Below are 20,367 nucleotides of genomic sequence, written 5' to 3'. Positions count from 1 at the left end.
GTACGCAGTGTGCTAAAAGTCTTAATTGATCTCAGATTTAACATTATGCTTATGACCATGCTTATTTTTATGCTCATGAGTAAGCCTGTTGAAATCAGGTAAAGTACCAGCATAAGTGTTTGCAGGTATTGGGGCTTTCATTATATAAATACTGTACATACAGTACAATACTGTAAATCACAGGTAAGCCAATTAAGTTTGTCCAATTTATCTCCTGGATTGTTCTAACAGTGTTAGCTTGTCATTATTTCCAACCACCCCCAAGGGAAACCTTATGTAATTACATTTATATTACAGTATTGTCTCCCAAGTTGTCTGAGGCACTTGCTGTTACCTTACAGTCTAAGGCAGAGGAGGCAGAAAAAGGTGTTAGTTTCATGAAAAGTTTTAGTAGTAATTCTTAGCCTGGTGCTTAAGGGAATCATTCAATATGAAATTAATACAATTATGTGAATCATCTTTAGGTTATTCCTTCAATTTCACTTTATTTTCCTTTATTATTTTTACCTTATTAATTTTGTGAAGCTTACAAAGGCGCAGCATTAGGAAATGAGAAAATGCTGACAGTGTAACTTTTTATCAATCATTATATACATCATTCAAATCTTCCTCCAGTTGTTAGGAGAAAATCTATGTAAAAATATTCACCTCAGCTCATCCTTCTCTTCCATTAAGCATATTCAGTTAGAGTTCTTGACCCTTACAAGGCACCTTCAGGGTAATATGGGCTTTGAACTGTTACATATTCAACCAGCTTCTGGCTTCACTGGAGAAGATCCATAGAAGTCCTTCACATACATAAAACTTACTATGAATTCTGTTAGTTCCATGTGTAGAGGGCTTGTTGCCTCCATCTGCTGCCTTTGTATCAAGACACAGGGGGTGTGTCCACACGAGCGTACATGTGCCTCTTGCCCCACTTCAAACTCCTTTGAGGCGGGGCGACAGGCATGTGCGTGAATGAAAAAAGGATATGCAGGGGCCTAAAAAAATCGAAGCTTAAAAAAGCAGCTCAGGCAACATGAGGCAACCGGAGACTGGGTCCTCCATGGAGATGCTCTGGCTGCCAGAACATCTCTATGGTTGGCCCCTCACCCTGGTGCTGAAACATGCAGCGAGCCAGGCTGCATGTTTCAGCACCAGGGCTCCAGTGCTGGTGAGTAAGGGGATGGGGGGAGGGGACTATGGGGGGACCCCCACCCCCCTGACCCCTCCCCCCACCAGCCCCCCTGACCCTTGCCCTGGCCGGGCCCATCCCTCCACCCCATACGTTAAAAAACAAACAAACAAACAACCCCCCCCACCCGGAACTTACCGGCAGTTGGAGCTGCCGTGTGGCTGACTGCCCCCCCCCCGCACAGTGCAGGGCAGGGTGATGGCCCCAGCCCCCTCTGCTGTCCTGTGCTGCCCGGGAGGGGGGGAGGCTCTGCCAGGAGACCCTGGAGCCCAGCCCCCCCCCCCCCCCCCATCTTCTAAGGTAAGCAGAGGCTTTTTTTCCCTATTTTTTTTCTGTACTTTTTCCTGGGTTTTTTGTTTTTTTAAGTGATGGTGCCTGGGGTTGTGGGGGTAGCCTTGGGGGCCTGGGAGTGCAAGTTGGGGGGTGAGGCTGGGTGGGGCACCCATGGGGGAGGATCTGGGGGAGTGGGGGGTGGGGCTGGGTGGGGCAGCCATTGGGGGGGCTGCAGCAGCTGGTGGGGGATGGGGCCAGGTGGGGCAGCAATCAGGGGGGCTGGGGTGGGGCATATGGGCATTGCAAGGGGGGTGGTAGCCCCTACGGGGGCCATTTGGCTCCCTTGGGGGGGCTGAACCCTTTGTGTGGGGGACGAACCCTCTGTTGGGGGTCTGAACCCCTTGTGTGGGGGCTGAACTCCCTTTTGGGGGGCCAAAACCTTTGTGTGGGGGACAAAACCCCTTGTGTGGGGGCCATTGCCCTGTGGGAGGGCAGCAAAATATGTATTCTTGAATTCATGAAACCTGTATTTAGAGTTCACTTTATTATTATGACTTACTTTAACACTATAGATATATCAATAAAACATTGTCCAACTGATTGCTGTCTCTGTCTCTCTCTTTATAGTGGTCTTTTGTTTTACTTGTGGAGGAGCATGGATTTGGGAGTATTTTAGAGTGTGACTTTGGGATTTTTTTTATCAGGGATTTTTCAGTTTTCCAATAGGGAACACTAGAATTCCTGCTAGGGAGGCCATTAGTAGGACCTTGCTTGCTCAGAGCTGGCACCTTGGACCCATCTGGCTGTGGCTGACCTCCTGGCCAAATGGGGTCAGGAGGATATGCTTTGCCAGTTCAAAGCAAGCCACCACACCTGAAACATCTTCTGGGTAATAGCTGCCCAGATGGCCGGGCAGGGGGCATAAACGGCAGTAGTGCCGCACAAAGGCCAACCCTGCAACCGCAGTCCACTGGCAGCTGGCCCAGAGGGGCAGATGCCTCTACTGGCTGTGGAGTCCCCATCCAAGTCTGGCAGGTGCACAGCAGGTCACAGCCAGTCAGCAGCCCCCACTGCCAAACTGTTGCAGAGGGTAAAGGGTGCAGGCAACTCTCAGGGCTGCTTCAGCAGTCCAGCTGGCACAAGGGGTAGTGTCCTCACGTACCAATTGGCTGGGCCCCAGAAGTTCCTGAGAGCTAGTAGCCGTGAGCTACTTTCCAGGGCGGCTTTTTATACTGCTGGGGCCAGGACAGGGCAGCACAGGTGCTGGCCCCAGGCTCTAGTGCCCCCTGGCTGCAGATCTGGGAGGAGCCAGGCAGGGTTATTTTGCCCCAAGTGGCACAATTTGCTCCACAACAAAGTGCATGTCCGAGTACGTGTGCTGAAGCAAAAAGCCCTGGCTCAAATTTGCACCGCTTCTATTTGAGCTGCTGCAAGCGCACGTGCTTGCATATGTGGATGCTCCCAGGAGTGCCAAATTTAAGGTATTCAGTGAAAGCATATGAAAGAAGAGATGCATGATAAAGTAAGTATGTGCACAATGATATAGATTTAGATGTTTTCTTTACTTGTAAAAATACCACTGTTTTTGCATGGGATCCCAGGGCCTGAATTTACACAGACTTGCACTGCCATATGCAATATTGTAGGAGGTATAAAATGAAAATGTCACAGACTTGCACAAGTGGTGGCATTTTGCACCCTACAGATATATAAAGGACAAAGTACCAGGCAGTGATTAATCATTTCTAAGGAAAAAGATTTCCTCCTGAATTTGCCACTTCAACCCATAGTCCTACTTAAGTAGAACTCTTGGTTCAGTGGGATTCAGTTTTGCCTGGGTAAGAACTTCTACAGTGGATCTGTGAGTACAGTTGTTTCTAATTGACTCTGTTTCCTAAATCAAGCAAATTTCAGCACATTTTGGGTGCTGTTTCCAGCTGTAGGAACGGGCAAATGTATACTAGAGGTTGAGGATGAGGATTTGGTAGAGGCCTTGTAACATGCCTCTTGCTAAACTGCTGTTTATAGGGTGCTTCTGCTACATTAGGATAGTTTCCCTTGGAGTTAATTTTATATTAATAAATGAATAAAAGAGTACAATAATACATAGTCCTGTATCAAAAATATCTAATAAGAACAAGAGGCTGCTGGTGGACTTCTATCTTCAAACCAAACTATATTGTGGCAATGTTGTGGGCAGATTGACAACGAGAGGAGGGAGTGTGTGGGGGGAGAATTTTTTTAAATGATGACAGGCAGAGAATGAGGGAGAAAGAAATAGGTTAGTAGTGGTAGGAACATGATAGAAGAACGTTACCTTTGAGAAATATGATTGCATTACTGAATAACTTGGCTTTAGAGGATTAGCTAAACCAGCAATGTTATTTTAAACATGACTTGTCGAAGGACAGCTGTAGCTAACAGACAAGAACATTAAATCCCATGCACTTCTTTTGTACTGCAGTATAGGCTTAACTTGGCAGACAGGAGCCAAAGGAAAAATGTAATAAATGCAGCACTAGCATCGCTGCATTGTGGTGTTGGAGATGTTGGGCTGCTGAAAGAGGCTTCCTTAGAATCAGAAATCCAGATCTTGACCGCTTTTAGAGGGTCACAACTGTTGGTCAGATTCCAGTTCTGGGAATTATAGTAAAACAGTTAAGTATTTCCCATGAAATTTAAACCAGCCATAAGATTTTTCTTGGTTTGTTTTGTGTTTTATTTCATAACCTAACCTGTTGTGTGACATTAGTTGCTTTCAGATTCAGAGAGCTGGTGGGTTGTATTTTGATGATAAGCAAGTGATTTTTTTCCCTTCCTACCTCATGTATTTCTTAGGATGCTTAACACACAGGTAGGCAACCTGCAGCCCGAGTGCTGCAAGTGGTGCCGGTTACCTCTGTGTGCAATAGGGCAGCACAATGGCAGGCAGAGCAGGAATCAGAGGAGGGGGTTGGGTGGGGAAAAGGAACTGGATTGGCACTTGGTGTGCGTCCAACTTGTGGCACACCTGCCAAAACAGTTGGCCCCTGCTACTTTAAGAGATATACCCTGCTATTATTAAAAGATCATGGTTATAGAAGAAGTTTCCCTGTGCATTCTAATAGAAAGCTCAGAGGGCTACCAGTAAAGGACACGCCCACGCCCCTTTACTATCTGTGGCAGTCAGTGCGCCTAATTGCGGAGCTATGTGATGGCCTCCTCAGTGTCCATGTACAGTTCCTGTAGAAAAAACTATCTGTGACATTAGGAATGGACTCAGCTGCCCCTGGGCACGGACGCTGCTAGATAACCCCGTTGCTCCTCCCCTAGAGATCCTTGAACTCAACATTTTAACTATGGGCAGTTGATCCTTGCAGCGAAGGAGCACTGTTTGTGTAAGTGTTTATTTAGTGAATGCAAAACAAAGCAGTAGCCTCACACACACTGTGCAGTGGGGGTACAATGGATCAGTTTTTGCTACCTAGGTCCTCCTGCGGTAACAAATGGTCTTACTAGCAGACTGCTCATGTAATGAGGGTGTGTGTGTCCACGTGTTCTTGCAGTGGAGGAGCACTGTTTATGTATTTGGGGGAGAGGGAAGAGAGAGGAAGAGTGTGTAAGGTGTTTACTCTCAGTGGTCTCTGGGTGTCTAACTAGTGAAACCCAAAAACAGCACAGAGCCCTGGGTGGTAGCCAGGGGCACCCTGTTACGCCATAAGAGCCTTTCAGGGGTTTTGCAACTGGAAACAAGAGTCACCAGCTAACCGCAGAGTTTACAGCCAGGGCTCCGCGATGTCCAGTGCGGGGCAGCCAGTTCTGCTGTTTTTTGCTCCGCAGGTTTCCTCACACTGGCTGGGACACGAACGACTAGTGCTCTGTGACCGCTGCACGGGGCCGCGCAGACGTGGCGTCAGGAACGCAAATGCGCGTCCCTGTTGCATTGTGACAGCTCACGTGGGGTCGGCTCCTGTGTACGTTGGATTCAACATGTAAAATGCATTTAAAGGAGCACCCTAGTATCTCTCTCGGTGCTTTAGCAGCCTCCTGGAGCTGTATGCATCTCTCCAGGCAGGGCCATGTCGGAGAGGCGCACCCCTGTGTCCCAGCCCCCTGCCCTGCCTGGGCTTAGCCGAAGCGGGAGTGCAAGCCCGGAGCTGGCGTTGCTGAGGGGCGACGAGCCCAGCGGGCACCCTGGAGCCAGCGGGAGGGAGGACCCAGGACCCAGGGCGGGGATTCGAACCCGTTGTCCGTGAGCCGCCCCGCCTCAACTAGCCCACTAGGAAGCCGTTTTGACTGACAGCGCAACGGGGCCAATGGGAGCCTCAGCTCCTCGGAGGCGGGCTCCTTCTCTGTCACTCCTGCCCAATGGGTGCGGCTCGGGGCGGCAGCCAATCGGCGCGGACTCTAGGGCGGCGGCGGTGGCTGGCTTTTGCAGTCGGAACTCGTAGACGAGCGCGAGTGGGCGCGGGCTGAGTCCAGGTGAGTGCGGGGCGGTGGGGGGTGGCTCTGAGCTCCTGACTTCGGGCTCTGTCCTGGGACTGCGGCCCCGGCCAGGCTGGTCGTCCCCGCCCCGCCCCGCGCGGCTGGATACATACAAGGGACGTCCCCATCCGGGACGGATCCGCTGGGAGGGACACGCGCACACACATAGGGGGTGAACACATACTGGGGACACATGCACATAATGGGGGGCACGCACACACTGGACGCGTGCACGCATACACTGGGAGGACACACTAGGGACACACTGAGCGTGCACTGAGAGGACACTGGACAGATGAACACACACACACTGGGGCGCACACACACACACACACTGAGGCAGGGGTAGTGCGTGGCTGCTTCTGCTTTGTTGAGACAGATCTGCTGCTGCTGAAGGCCCCATGTAAGAGCCTGAGCTGTGCAGGCCCATGGTCCCTCTGGGCCTCATTTCACTGGTTTCCTGAAAGCTCAGAGGTGGTGGAATATCCATCCTAGGAGGTTTTTAAGCCTAGGCCAGACAAAGCCCAGCTGGGTTGATCTTGTTGGAGCTGGTCCTGCTTTGAGCAGTGGGTTGGGCTAGATATGGCCTCCTGAGGTCCCTTCCAGCCCTTGTTTCCTATGATTCTTTGATTCTGTGTGGATCTCAGTTCATTAGTCTGTGAGGTGCACAGCTACCCTGTCTTTTGCCTGGCTTGGGACTAGCGTGGCCAACTCCCTCTCTTCCGCAGTGTAGTCTAGGAAGAGTTGTGTACAAGCACTTAGGCTTCTTCCATGCATAGCTGTAAAATGAAGCCTCGTATGGTTTGAAGTCATAAAGCTGTCAGGTGTTTTGTCTGTTCAACAGGCAGAGTCTGAATTATGACTTTGAAATATTTAAGTTTGATACTTGGATTTAAACCTCTAACCAGTGTTTCAGTGCACCCTTAGAATTGGACTTCACTCAGTCTGGTGACAGTTGATTATTTTCTGAGGCATGCACTACCATTGGATGGACGTGCACACACTGGGGACACACTACTGGACACGCATTTGCTCACATATGTGCATGCATATTCTCAGAGGCAAAAACATATGCTCTGTCACTCATGCTTGATCAGATGAGATGGTAATATGTAGTGGCACACAAGTAACAGAAAGATTGCTTTGTGGTGAAACTCCACCCCACGGGTCAAACAGCAATCCTTTGTATCCCTCCTGTGTAGTTGGTAATGAAATAGCTCCGGGGTTGTCAACATGTACCCCTGGGGGTGCTTGGGAAGACCCTAGGGGGTACATGCAGGTGGGCGGGGATGGAGCACTGCCACCCACCACGCTGCGCCACTGTTTCCCAGGAGCAGGGCTGGGGGGAGGGGAAAGGGGCAAGGGCAGTGGGACCCCTCTGAAGGCTGCATAGGCACTACCCAGCTGGCTGGACATGGGGGGAGGGAGGAAAACTTGTACACAGTGGTTGCCACTGTCACCCACCACCCTGCACTGCTGCTGGTCCGTATCCGGCTGCACCACCCGGGCCGTGTGTGGGGGTACACTTATTAAAAAAGGTTGAAAACCGCTGAAATAGCTTATTAAGGAATGATAGGCACATAGGTCAGTTCTGAGATAGTTTTTGGTAGATGTTTTCTTTGCCCCTGCATCAGGTACATATGGTCCAAATAGGCACATCATACTGCTAGCTAGCAAATGAGATTGTATGGGGTTGGGCAAGTGTCTGCAAGGGCTCAAAAGGATTTTGTTTAATGACCAGAAATGTTTGGGAGGACCTGTATAAGTAATGAGTTGCTTCTTATTTGGGGAGACAACAAAAACTTCATAGTTATCCATAGCATTGTACAACTCATTTTATTATTTTTTCTTTTCTTTGTTTTTCTTCATATTTTTGAAGAACAATTATATTAATAATGACTTTCAGTTTATATGAAGAAAGTATGATGTTATAATCATCAAGGCTAAGGCACAAACTGCTTTTCAGTTAGCACAGGACACAGAAGGCACCAAAATGGTTTTATAAATATGTTGAAAATAAGAGAAAAACCAGGGGAAGAGAGTATTCATTAATAAATGGGAAAGGAGAGCAAGACTTGGAGAAGGCTGAAGTATTCAGTGTCTTTGCTTTGGTCTTTGCATAAACAGTAAATTATGAGCAGTAAACCTAATTTCTACCTTTCAAAAGGTTTGGAACAATTGGTTTGCAAATACCTAAAATACAATAAGGTGATAAAAATGAGGAACACTGGGTCACTGTGATCTCTTTTTGACAAACCTATCTGATTTCTTCCTTTGGCAGAATAACCAGCCTAATAGGGATATAACTTCAGTAAGACTTTTGAAACTGTATCATGTGGCCATAGTTCCTCAGATCACTTGTATGAAAATGTCTGTATACGTGTGAGTGGGTAGAAAATGGGAAAGTTACGGAACTAGGTATCAGGGTTTTAAATCATGATTTAAATTGGTGGTCAGGAAGCCTCAATTTAATCATTGTTTTCTACAAAAAGTGTGTTTTTGTTGTTTAATATCCTTTATTCATTTAATTTCTTGAAGCTTTGCACTGTTAGAGAAAGGTAAGGGCTTGACCTAATGTACACAAACTTTCAGAGAGACAACAATGCTGGTGGGTGGGTAATTAAGTTGGTTCTCTCTCATCTCCATATACAGTAAAATCTCCACTATCTGGCATTTAAATAGCCGGAATACTTTACTAACTGGAATTTCTGGCCAGCTGGCTGGATGCGAGGAGGGGGTGGGGGAAAGCTCGTACATGGCAACCACTGCCACCACCGACCACCGTGTGTGGCCACCGCTACCCCCCACTCCATCGGCTGGGAGGGCGGGGGAAGCTTGAACACGGCAGCTTGTGCTGTCGCTTCTCCATGTATGCTGCCCTGCACCAATCCATGCTGCACCCTGCAGCTGTCGTCACTGTATGCGGCTGCTACCACTGCATGTGTGTCGTGTTGTGTCTGTCCGTCGTGTCCCCCCCCCAGCTCTGCATTATCTGAAAACCCTGCTGGTTATAGGGATAACCCTGCTGGATAACAGTGATTTTACTGTACTGCTGTTAACAAGGATGCTATCTATGGAGACAACAAACTCTTCCTATGCCTGAAGAAGGGTGTTAATGCTTGCAAAGAACAATTTTTTCAATTATTTAGTTGGCCTAATAAAAGATATCACATCTACCCAAATAACCTTGTCTTCTTATGCTCTCTGGAGACACAAATCTGCAGTTTGAGAACTGAAAGTGAGCATCACAGAGATGCTTAAGGGGATATTCTGTACTGGGCACTGAGTCCCATTGGGTGGCGTGGTTTTCTTTAATTTTTATTAATCTATAGAGGAGTCTCTGGGAACCCCATAAGATTGGGACCCTTATATAGTCCATGGCTTGTTTTGACCTATTTATATAACTTTTCTAAAAAGTTTACATGAATATATTGTCTCAACTAGTATATAATTAGAAGTTATAATCCCTATTCCATGATAATATATTTGAGCTTTGACATATCTTAAATTAAAACTATCTTTATATGTTTATTTTATTTAACAAATCTTAATAAAATATAAAAATATGATTTAAATTTATAAAAATCTTTTTTTGTTGTTTTTTTAAAATCGTTAATTTTTATCCACCCTGCTGGGCATCATCTATGGCAAAGGCTGGCAACATATGTCCTGTGAAGTTGGAGGGTTCTGCCTGTGCTGCAGCTGCTTCTTCCCACTCCTTTCCCTTGCTGTATGCTGGTTCAACTTCTAGCTGGTAGGGGGCTGCACCGGGGTTGGGGAGCTATAAATTGTGTTCATGCTCTCTCTCTTCCCCCCCCACCCCTGCTTCCCAGCTACAGGGTGGGCACAACTTGAAGCTAGAAGAGCCAGATACAACTCCCTGTGGACTGAAAGCTGCAGCCAGTGAAGGTGGGGGGATGGCAGGGAGAAGGGGCAGTGGTGTGGGCACAGTTGGAAGCAGCATGGCTCTGCCACAGCTCCCATTCTCATCTCCTTGCTGACAGTAAAACAAAGGTACCTGGTTCCTGTTTGACTGGAGTCATCCTGCAGGTAGCCTGTGGTTCCCTGTCTAACAGGGAAGGCATCTCAGATGGGTCTCCTAGTGGTCTGACCTGGGCCCAGTCCTCATCAATATTTTATTTAGTTACTTAAGTGATGGCATTTGAGAGTGTGCTTTATAAACTTTAAATATAAGCATGACACCAAGTTGGGAGGGAGGAGGAAATTGAAAGCTTGGTGGAGGACTGGATCAGAAGTCAAAATGATCCTCCAGATGAAAGAGTCTGAAATCAGTAAGATAAAATTCTGAAGGAACGAGTACAAACTACTACTGTACTTTGGAAAGAGAAGCCAACTGCACAACTAGAAAATGGGAAGCAATTGTCTAAGCAGTAGTGCTGTAGAAAAGGTACCGAAGGTCAGAGTGTCTCACAAACTAATTGTGGTTCACTAAATGTGATGCAATTGAAGAAAGGCAAATCTCATTCTGGGATATGTTAATAAGAGCATTATTTGTAAGACATAATTGATCTACCCTGTGGTGTTGGTGAGGCTTTAACTGGAATACCATGTCAAGTTTTGATCATAAGGTTTTAAGAAAGATGCAGGCAAACTGGAGAGAATCTAGGGAAGAGCATCAAAGCTAAGAGGTTTGGGTGCTCTTTGGGATTTCTGGTGTCTCTTTTTATAATTCTTTTAAATTGAATAATGTGTTCATGGGGGGCAGGGAGGGAGAGGATGAGTGGATCTTGGGGACAGTTGTGGCAGGGAGGTGTGGGATTGGGAGGGTCATATGTGAGGAGTGGGAGGGGAAATATGGGAAGCAAATATGTGTCTTTAATGGAGGAAGTGAAAAAAGGGTTAGAAAGCAAGGCTGCACTGAGGGAGGGAGGGGAGCAGGAGTGGCTGAGTGGAATTTTTAAATGTTGGGTATTGTTTGGATAGTTCGTTTAGTTACATATTACCCTATTTAATATTTTATTCATTTTTAAGTTAACTTTATTTTATTGTAAGCTGTCCTGAGCCTTTTTTGGGGAGGGCAGTGGGGTGGGTTGTTACAAGTCATGCCATACATAAAAGGTTGTTATGAAGTGGCTGGTGGTCAGCTGCTCCTTCCCCCAGTTACTGGGGGAAGGAACAGAAGAAACCAGTTTCATTTGCTGCAGAGAAGATTCAGGTTGCGTATTAGTAAAGGCTTTCTAACAGCTGGGGTGGAGAAACACTGAAGCAGGCTCTCTTGAGGAGGTTACAGAACCACTGAGTCTTGAAGGTCTGTAAGAACACATTTAGGTACAACTCTGTTGTGGTGGCTTGGGTGTACTTGATCTTTGTCAATGCAGGAAGTTAGACCAAATCATCTCTTGAGGTCCTTATCAAACCTATGTTTCTATTATATGGGATGGTAAGAATTTATGCAGTGGTTTTCCTGACTCTGTCCCTCCCCCCAAAAGTCCTGAGAATGTCTTTAAGTAAATCCTTCACAGAATACCTGAATTCCTTTCTGAAGATAAATATGTTTTCCTTTATATCAGTGGTGTTAGCAATAAAAACCTAGGATTCCGGACTAGCCCAGGGATTGACACGATACCTCGTTCGATGAGTGACAGAAAGAAAAGCTTTATTTACTACAGGTATTTAAAATCAAGTCAAGTGAGCCCAAACCAATCAAAGTCCAGTAATTAGCTATAAGGTGATGATTTCTCACCAAACAGGCAACAAAGAGGTGGTTTGTTTCTCTTCAACTTTTCAAGTAAGTCGGGTGCATCAGCAACTGGTGTCGGAAAGATTTCTCACTCTTGAAGCGCGCGCGCTGTTTGCTGTTTTACTGCCTTTTTATACCCTTAGTTTAGCATTTTCAAAGCATTCTTTTAGTTGTGTAAATCAAGAGAGCGTTCCAAGCAGTAATTGACAGGAAAAACCTGCTGGTTATCAGAAATTTTTTATTTGAATGAGTTACCTTCTTTGGTAACAAGAGGTTATCCAGTTCGAAACATATTAAGAAACTGATTAACAGCCAGGAAAAACATACTAAATCAGGAGCAGAGACATCTATTACATATGGAGAATGTCTCTTCCTGCACATAAACACGAGTTAGTCGCAAAAGAAATTTTACCATACTAATAAATCAAGGATAGACATTTCATATGGTTACACACCAGACAACTAAGAGTCTGCTTGAAATTGTTCTGAATATAGCAAGATAAGCTGGAAGAGATACTTCATTATTCCTTCTTAGATGGCCTAGCCATAAACTTGCAACCTCTTACAATATGCAGGTAGCATTATTATTCTGTATTTGAACTTTTGTGAGTAGGCCCAAGTTTCAGGCATGAGTTTCAGAGTCACCAGTGGTTCTCAGCTTTTGTTCTGTCTTGGTGACTCTCCTTTTACAGAAAGAAACATTTTTTGATAATCAAATGTTTGACATTGGGGAAACCGGTTGGTTCCTGAAAAAGACGCTTTCATGCTTAATTTTACAGAATGAAAATGGAAAATACGGAATATAGATTCATAGATGTTAGGGACAGAAGGGACCTCAATAGATTCATATATTCATAGATTCATAGATGTTAGGGTCGGAAGGGACCTCAATAGATCATCGAGTCCGACCCCCTGCACAAGCAGGAAAGAGCGCTGGGTCTAGATGACCCCAGCTAGATGCTCATCCAACCTCCTCTTGAAGACCCTCAGGGTAGGGGAGAGCACCACCTCCCTTGGGAGCCCGTTCCAGACCCTGGCCACTCGAACTGTGAAGAAGTTCTTCCTAATGTCCAATCTAAATCTGCTCTCTGCTAGCTTGTGGCCATTATTTCTTGTAACCCCCGGGGGCGCCTTGGTGAATAAAACCTTACCAACTCCCTTCTGTGCCCCCGTGATGAACTTATAGGCAGCCACAAGGTCGCCTCTCAACCTTCTCTTGCGGAGGCTGAAAAGGTCCAGTTTCTCTAGTCTCTCCTTGTAGGGCTTGGTCTGCAGGCCTTTAACCATATGAGTGGCCCTTCTCTGGACCCTCTCCAGGTTATCCGCATCCCTCTTGAAGTGCGGCGCCCAGAATTGCACGCAGTACTCCAACTGCGGTCTGACCAGCGCCCGATAGAGGGGAAGTGTCACATCTTTGGATCTATTCGTCATGCATCTGCTGATGCATGATAAAGTGCTATTGGCTTTTCTGATGGCTTCGTCACACTGCCGACTCATGTTCATCTTGGAGTCAACTAGGACTCCAAGATCCCTTTCTACTTCCGTGCCACCCAGCAGGTCATTCCCTAGGCTGTAGGTGTGCTGGACATTTTTCCTCCCTAGGTGTAGCACTTTGCATTTCTCCTTGTTGAACTGCATTCTGTTTTCTGCCCGCTTGCTCAACCTGTCCAGGTCTGCTTGCAGCTGTTCCCTGCCCTCCGGCGTGTCCACTTCTCCCCATAGCTTTGTGTCATCTGCAAACTTGGACAGAGTACATTTGACTCCCTCGTCTAAGTCACTGATGAAGACATTAAAGAGTATCGGTCCAAGGACCGAGCCCTGCGGGACCCCACTGCTCACACCCTTCGAGGTCGAAACCGACCCATCCACGACGACTCTCTGGGTGCGACCCTCCAGCCAATTCTCCACCCACCGGACTGTGTAGTCATCCAAGTCGCAGCCTCTTAATTTGTTCACCAGTATGGGGTGGGATACCGTATCGAAGGCCTTCCTGAAGTCTAAGTATACGACATCCACCCCTCCTCCTGTGTCCAGGTGTTTTGTAACCTGGTCATAAAAAGAGACCAGATTAGTCAGGCACGATCTGCCTGCTACGAACTCGTGCTGGTTTCCCCTCAGCATAATTTGTCCTGCTGGGCTCTCGCAAATGTGAACCTTGATAATTTTTTCAAAGATTTTTGCCAAGGATGGAGGTGAGACTGACTGGCCTATAGTTGCCTGGGTCCTCCTTCCTCCCCTTCTTGAAGATGGGGACCACATTGGCCCTTTTCCAGTCCTCCGGGACTTTGCCCGTGTGCCACGAGCGTTCAAATATTCCTGCCAGTGGCTCTGCAATGATGTCGGCCAGTGCCTTCAGCACCCTCGGATGGAGCTCATCTGGGCCTGCCGACTTAAACGCATCCAGTTCTTCCAAGTGACTCTGCACCATCTCAGGGTCTACGCATGGTAGTCTGGTGCCTTGCTGCTGCCTCTCTACAACCCCAGTGAGAGACTTGTCATGTCCCTCGCTTAGGAACACTGAGGCAAAGAACTCTTTGAGGAGTTCAGCCTTGTCCCCCCTGTCCGTCACCAATTGTTTCTGCCCATTTAGCAGGGGTCCTATTCCTCCCTGGTCCTTCCTTTTACTCCCTATATATCTAAAAAACAATTTCTTGTTGTCCTTTACTTGGGATGCCATCCTCAGCTCCATGGTAGCTTTGGCCCGTCTAACTGCCTCCCTACAAGCGCGAGTAGAGGAGGTATATTCATCTTTGGTGATCTCTCCCTGTTTCCACTTTTTATGTGCTCCCCTTTTGGCCCTTAGGCTGCCCTGGATTTCTCTGGTCAGCCAAGGAAGCCTCCTGGCCCCTTTCCCTCTTTTTCCTCGCATCGGGATCATCTCGCTTTGTGCCCGAAGGATCGTTTCCTTAAGGCACAGCCACCCATATTGGGCTCCCATTACTTCAAAACTCCTACTCTGCAGTGCGTCCTTGACTAATCGCCTGAGTTCATTGAAATCAGCTTTCCTAAAGTCTAGCACTTTCACCTTACTAGTTACCTTACCCACTCGACATCTTATGGTGAATTCTATTATTAGGTGATCACTGTCCCCCAGATAGCCACCGATCTGTAGGTCTTCTTCCTAATGTCCAGTCTAAATCTGCTCTCTGCTAGCTTGTGGCCATTATTTCTTGTAACCCCCGGGGGCGCCTTGGTGAATAAAACCTCACCAATTCCCTTCTGTGCCCCTGCGATGAACTTATAGGCAGCCACAAGGTCACCTCTCAACCTTCTCTTGCGGAGGCTGAAAAGGTCCAGTTTCTCTAGTCTCTCCTCATAGGGCTTGGTCTGCAAGCCCTTAACCATACGAGTGGCCCTTCTCTGGACCCTCTCCAGGTTATCCGCATCCCTCTTGAAGTGTGAGACCAGAATTGCACGCAGTACTCCAACTGCGGTCTGACCAGCGCCCGATAGAGGGGAAGTATCGCCTCTTTGGATCTATTCGCCATGCATCTGGTGATGCACAATAAAGTGCCATTAGGTTTTCTGATGGCTTCGTCACACTGCCGACTCATGTTCATCTTGGAGTCCACTAGGACTCCAAGATCCCTTTCCACTTCCGTGCCACCCAGCAGGTCATTTCCTAGGCAGTAGGTGTGCTGGACATTTTTCCTCCCTAGGTGCAGCACTTTGCATTTCTCTTTGTTGAACTGCATTCTGTTGTTTTCTGCCCACTTGTCCAACCTATCCAGGTCTGCTTGCAGCTGTTCCCTGCCCTCCGGCGTGTCCATTTCTCCCCATAGCTTTGTGTCATCTGCAAACTTGGACAGAGTACACTTCACTCCCTCGTCCAAGTCGCTGATGAAGACATTAAAGAGTATCGGTCCAAGGACCGAGCCCTGCGGGACCCCGCTGCCCGCACCCTTCCAGGTCGAAACCGACCCATCCACGACGACTCTCTGGGTGCGACCCTCTAGCCAATTTGCCACCCACAGGAATAGTCCTGTACTGTACAAAACGCCGTCTTTGTTAATGTAGAAGGAGGGCAGCTAAAGGTTAGTGTTCTGGTTTTGGTGAGCAGTCAAATCTTTCTTTAATGTAAGAGATGGGCCAGGTCATGAACTAAGCTGTTTTATCCCTTCAAGCTATCAGTCCTTATAATGGAGAACACGTGTTTAAAACCAAACTTTTTCTGCAAATAAAGTTATTAACCTAGTTTGTTACTACAGTCTGAAGGATACTGAAGATTCTGGGGATATGTAATTCATTTAGCTTATTTTTTTGAGATTTGTAAAAAAAATATGATTCTGACTGCATAAACTGCATGTACATAAAGGACAGTTTTAGAGTAGATGAACTGAAAGATATTTCACAACTTCAGAATTGCAGATGCAGTAAGAAATGAGCTCATCTTTCCTGTTACACAGAAGTTAAGTTTAGCTCAAGAAGTATTACAACTAACAGTTACTGCTTTGGCTTATTTAATAAACTTGAACTGAAACAATGACAGTTGTAAGTTGGAACTTGATTTAAAGACTTGAGGAATTTGATCTAGGTACACGGAAGGGAATAAAAACAGGATGTAACGATAGTAATGTAACTGAGTACTAACATACACAATTACATGAATGATGAATCTGCGGTTGGGTGGCATGGTATGTTTTGTAGTGGTGTTCAAGTTGCTTGGATAATTAGGTCATTAGGACTGGAGAGAAAATGCTGACTAAAATTGATTTTGGGAAGGTGAACAGACTGATATGCACCCTAAACAAAACAAAACTAAACCAGTTAATTTGGGATCTATATTTTTATTTATGCAAATGTTATTGTTATTTGCATCTCATTGTTACTTCATGTGATATCCCCCAGAGTACCATTGTTGTTCAAACAAAGCTTGGTATTGCAGCATTTCTTTGATCTTGTAAGCTCAGAACCTTTGTTAGTGTGAGCTTAGAGCAGTGATTCTCAGCAGACACCCTCTGGGGTGTCTTGAGATCCTTTCAAGTGTGCTATGAGGTGCCACACAGTATTAGCACTGTTCGATTTATGAGCATGATTCACAAAATAGACCCAGGGATTTCAAATAGAAGTCCATATTTGTGGCCATTCTGAGTTCTTTGTAATGGAAAAAACTGCTGCATTCTTTTTCTGTAGGCAAAAAAGAGTGAAAACTTGAATCTCTAGAAAGGTTGAGAACAACTGGCTTAGAGGAATTTAAAGGTCTTTGTTCGAGCTGCTGTCAGCTGTTGCATGTTGGCATAGTATGAATTTGAGTGGCTAGGATGTGTCAATATTTAAGCAAGTACCCAGCCTAATTAGTAAATAGGTTTAGGACTAAGTATGAATAATACTGTACAGTACTGAGAAAAACGTGAAACACCTCACTGATTTTGAGTGATACAGTTGGTTCAGCTGCTTAAATCATGGAAATGTTTAAGAAAATAGTCCTGACTCTCGTACCTCATTTATGATCATGGTATAAATATTTTGACTTGTTTGTATTCTGTATTTTGTAGTTTTAGTTTCACCTGAGTGCAGAATAATAACCCTTTGGGGCAATTACAGGGGAATAGAAAATTCAAAGCCTTTAAAGCCAAAAAATCCTAATTAGGTCCTTTTTTTTTTCTACCCAACAGTAAAGGGGAAAGAATAGCATTATAATCTAATTTATTTATTTTTTTAGGACTAGAGCAGAACAGAGCAAGATGGAAAGCTGTTTTAAAATCCCATTTTTTCACTTAGCATATCTGTATAGTAACAATTTTTTCTTCAAGCACACTTTTTGGAACAGTTGTACAGATTTCCTAGGAGTATTTGCAGAGTTTGTAAGTAATGAGTGATGTTGTAAGTTCCTCCGGGGAAAACAAATTCTAAAAATCCTTTGACAGCTGCTGCAATCTAGACATCTGTAAACTGTTTTTTCTTCTAATTGCAAAGTAATAAGGTATCTTCTAATCTTGAAGTTAGATGAATGTGTTACAGTAATCATTTCTAGAAAATAAGTTGTCATTGTGTTCTGTATTATCATACCTTTTTACAGAAGTGATACAAACCTGACATAAGAATTTAATTACCCCCTTTTTTTTTTTTGAGGTATTAAGTTAAATGTAGCAATCCTGCATAGCAATCTGCTGCATCATTGCCAACTACAAATATGTATTTGCTAAGATCCCAAAGGATTGACAACATTAATTAGTAACTGATGTTATAGCATCTGCTTTCTAAGGTTCCATGGTGGGAGTATACTTTTGTGTAGGAGTTGGAAATCCATTTAAAAAGGTATAGGAAAAGTTGTTATAATTTATGTGGTTTAAGATCACTGTTAATGGGAATCATCTACGTAAAACAAACTGTACCAGCATTCTACCTTTCTCAATCCTTGGACCATCTTTGATAGTGTCTGTCCTTTGAAGTATTATGGCATAAAAATAGGATTTGGGTGGCTTAAACAAATTTTAAAAGGCTCTTTATTTTTTTTGCTGTGTTTAAATGAACCAATCCTATTCTAAATTATATAACATTTTATTTAACCTGAGGCAGCCCTGGAATGGCAAGTGAAATATCTTAAGTAATTTCTAAGGTAAACTTCAAACTTCAGCTTTCCAAGGTGAATTGGATAGAATTCTCCTTCATTACACAAGGTGAATAACTGAGTTTATATACCTTTTGCTTTACACAAATCTAATTTGCATACTTTTTTGCTATTAGGAAGAACTTGGAAAACAACTTGAACTTTTTAGCATTCAGGCCTGGGTACCCTTACAAATGGGTAAAAGTAGCAAAACCTCCATTGCCAACAGTTGAAGATATTTCGGCCCCTTTGGCCCAAGCAGTTAGCTTTATTTGGAACCTCCTGACTTATTTCCATTAGGGTATGAGTTGAGTATATCTTTGCAAGACACATGTGTATTAATTGTTTAAAAGCAAAAATTAGGTTTCCTTCAATATAAAGAAATGGATGTTTCTTGCTTAACATTTCCATATCACCCACTCCAGCTATTTCTGCGCTCTGAGGAGCATGGTTATTCTGTTCCCTCGTAAGGTATTTATAACTGCTGTTCCTGCTCTCTCTCTCTACCACTTCCCCATAGCCACTGCATGTGCAATTAGGGAATCCCCTCAGCCAGCTCAGTTTAGCTCTGATCATGCCTTGTCATGTGGATGTACAACTTGGCAGTGCCTTCTGCAGGTTTCCTGCATAACATTTGGCTTAACTGCTCCTTTCAAGTCCATCATTTTTAACCTGGTCTGTATTTGTGTACAGATCAAAGAACTTCTTGATGACAATTATTAACACCTTCCCATGTAGCAGTATATTAAAGAGGTGTGTTTTTATCAGTTGTATAAGTATGGACATCTCTTGCAGAAGCTGTGGCATCCATCTTGTCATCTAGAAATTAATTTGACCTAGATCTGGATTTAAAATTTATACCTCAAAGGGAAAAGAAAAACAAAAAACAGTTTTCAAACTGATAACAGCAGTAGGTATATTATGATTTGTAGAGCTGTTCAGTCTAAAAATACTCGCTCTTGCCAAGCCTAAAAAGATTGCATTCTGGGAGTATGTTATTATCAGAGAAATATTAGTAAGGTTCTACTTTCCTTAGGAATTCCATTTCTCCAGTAGTAACAGTCATAGCTTTCATTTGGAAATGTCCCAGAGGATGGAACTACTACTGAAGATGGATAGAGATGCCTTTCTTTAGCTGAGCAATACTATAATCACTGTTGTGGGTTAAGTTGCAAAGTCCAAAATTCTAAAGAATTCTCCTGGCAACCCACCCTTTCAGAACCACCAAAAACAAAAACTGAAATAAAATCTTGGAGTTGGTTGGTTTTCTGTCAACCTGACTGTGGTTGAATGAGGTTTTCCCTTTTCTTTATAACAGAATTAACCCAGGAAATCCTCTTTCCTTCTGTCATATGATTACTAGAAGTATAGTAGTGTGGAAGAAACAAGCTTCACTCTGTTGTTTAGTCACGAAGTTGTCAGAGACCCTTTATTTACGAGCAGCTGGGGGGTGGACGGGGGGACCCGAGCCTCTCCACCACAGACAGTCAAAGCAAACCTTTTATATGTTTCAATTTAGGTCACATGACTAGCTATAACAAGTTAAACAGAGAACTAGTTGGAACCAGAAAGCTGCAAGGGCGGGAAACTGCAAAGGTGGGAAAACTATGGTTTGACCTATTGACCTTATAGGTCTGTTCAGTGTTTATGGAAAATTTCACCATTAACTTCTTAAACAGAAATTAAGGCCTGGGGTTTTCTTCTTCTACAGTAGGTGATGGTTACATAGGCTAATCGTGCATTGGGCACTTCCAAAGGATTTTCCTGTTTCCTGTTTATATTGTTTCCAACATAACATGAAATATCCTCAAGGATATGACTGTTGCCTAATATCTCCTTTTATAACATTGTAGACAATGCATTGATAGATTCTGCAGACATATCAATCAGCACATGACTTAGTCTTTGTCTCTCTTTACTTTTATATAAATTTAAAAGCATCAGCTTGAGTAATCTAATTTTACAATTTACAGAAAAAAACTATACTTTTGGCATTTATTCTGTGTGGAGGTAGTAATTGGAAGGTACCCTTGTGATCATCTACACTGCCAATAAAAGACTAAGACTTCCCTGATTTAAATTATTGCTAGAACTAGAGCTATCTATTGGAAAAGATTCATTTTTGCTTTAAAAAATTTGCAGTGACATGAGAAATTCCTGTGGAAAGTTGTAATGATGAATTATATGCACTACCTAAAGCAG

The 20,367-nt window shown here is 44.6% G+C and overlaps 1 protein-coding gene across 3 annotated transcripts in view; it reads left to right on the top strand.

Moving 5' to 3' along the window:
- Positions 1-5,811: 5,811 nt before the first annotated feature.
- The window catches only part of PACSIN2 (protein kinase C and casein kinase substrate in neurons 2), a 133,873-nt gene continuing 119,317 nt past the window's right edge, over positions 5,812-20,367 (top strand). For 2 of the 3 annotated variants that reach the window (XM_014610298.3, XM_014610293.3), the window contains exon 1: positions 5,812-5,911. The gene's annotated coding sequence lies outside the window, so the exon portion shown is untranslated. The remainder of the gene's footprint in view (positions 5,912-20,367) is intronic. The other variant, XM_059726626.1, reaches the window with a different exon arrangement.

This window comes from Alligator mississippiensis, chromosome 4, assembly GCF_030867095.1.
Source record: "Alligator mississippiensis isolate rAllMis1 chromosome 4, rAllMis1, whole genome shotgun sequence".
In the NCBI taxonomy this organism is placed as follows: domain Eukaryota; kingdom Metazoa; phylum Chordata; order Crocodylia; family Alligatoridae; genus Alligator; species Alligator mississippiensis.
This window is presented reverse-complemented; position numbering and strand designations above follow the sequence as displayed.